Raw genomic sequence first — 1896 nt, forward strand, 5'->3', positions numbered from 1 at the left:
GGAGGGCGGGCGAGGGGGGTGGGGGAGCAGGCGGGGCGGCCGCGCATGGCCCCCGGGAGGCTACAGGGTCCCGACCTGAGAACGTGGGAAGGCGGGGAAGGGGGTGAGGGGCGCCTGGCACCTCCCCCGCCCCCGCCGCAGTGAGGAGGGGCTGGAGGCTCACGCGCGGAGCTCCGAGCCCCCTTGCGCAGAGCCGGACGCGCCGGGGACGCTGGCGGTGCGCGGGGCCCGCTTCCCCTCTGTGCGCGCCCGTGCCAGGGCAAGCGCCGCAGCCGTCCGGGCTGGGATGGGCGCGGCGTCTTCCTCCCCTTCCTCTTCCTGAAACTTTCTCTCCTCCAGCCTGCGCCAGGGCTGAGAAATTGGAGGAGGCAGGAGCCAAGGTGCCCACCGGCTCGGAGCCGGGAGGGGCAGGGGTGGGGGATGGGCCAGGGGCCACGGGCAGTCGGAGCGCATGCTCCACTGGGTGTGCGGTGTGACCTTGGGCTGGCCGCCGCACCACTCTGAACCTGCGCGGTGGAGGCGCCTGGGGAGGCGGAGTGGGGCTGGTGGGGACCGGGTGGTGGGGAACCAGCCCTGGGCCTCCAGGAGCTGTGCGCCCCGCGCTCCAGGGGGAGCTGGGAGCTTCCACTCCCACCCGGCCTGTGGCCTTGGACAGACACTCACCCCCTGGGCCTCAGTATCTCGGTCTGGAAAATGGGCGTTTGGGATGTCGGGTGCTTGTAACCGCTCCCAGCCCCGCACCTGCTGGCCCGCAGGCCACTCCCTGCACCTTCCAGGGGAGGCCAGCCGGCCTCGCTAGCAGCATCCTTCTGTGACCCGGCTTGGGGACACTGTGGCTCCCCTTCCCCCTAAAGGTGGCAGGGCGTGAGCCCCTCAGCCCCTCAGTCACCATCCTCCGCAGGGGGCACCCTCCCTCCTCCCCAGGGGGCACCCTCTCTCCTCCGCAGGGGGCACCCTCTCCTCTGCAAGGAGCACCCCTCCCTCCTCCCCAGGGGCACCCCTCCCTGGGGAGAGCTTTCCTGGGTTAAGGGGACTGTCAAGGACCTCCCAAGGTCATGAGCCTGGCCCCTGGCTCTGGGCAGGGCTGCCCCACCTCAGACAGGGGCGATCTGGAGGGACTGTTGGAACGGCCTGCACCACAACAGCCATTGGGTGACCTCCCAGCCTCACCCAGGAAGGCCTGACCCTCCTCCGGGGTGAAGGCCGCGTCTCCCTGGGCCTCAGGGTGTCGTGGGAAGAGTCCTGGATTAAGGTGGGAGGCGTGAGTGGGATTCTAGGCTCTGCCTCCCGTCTGGGTGCCCTTGTGTGCCCTTGGGCAAGCCCCGCTTTCCTCTCCTCGCTGGACACAGGGTCAAACTCATCACTTCCAGGGTCCTTCCCGCCAGCTGCTCGGTGGCTGAGGTTCTGGGCTGGGGTGGGAGCAGCAGGAAGGGAGCTGGGCCGGGGCTGGGGCTGGGGCTGGGGGGGTCTCCAGGAACCCCCCACTTCTGTCCCGGGAGCCAGACAGCGCGAGGCACAGTGTCTGTGTGAATGGGCCGTGCCCAGCCCTGTCCACCCTGGCGTGAGCCTCGGACCCTGCCTCTGCGGGGACTCAGTGAGTTGTCAGGACGCAGTGGTCGCCGCAGGGGGTGTGAGGGTTTCCGGAGACGCCGCTCAGTGGGCCGCCGAGCCCTCTGCCTCCTCGGGGCGGCAGCCGCCGTAACAATGACAGGAAGGGCTGGCACCAGGCAGCGGGCACCTCTCTGTGGGCAGCGGACATGGCCGGGGCGCAGGGGGAGGTTTGCCGACTGGCAGGGTGGTCGTGGGGTTTAGGAAGCTGCCCTGCAGAGTGGGGATAGCCCTCTGTCTCCCTCCCCCCTCTGCTGTCTCCCTCCCCCCTCTGTCTCTGTCTCTCTG

Source organism: Myotis lucifugus, unplaced genomic scaffold, assembly GCF_000147115.1.
Source record: "Myotis lucifugus unplaced genomic scaffold, Myoluc2.0 scaffold_3086, whole genome shotgun sequence".
NCBI lineage: Eukaryota > Metazoa > Chordata > Mammalia > Chiroptera > Vespertilionidae > Myotis > Myotis lucifugus.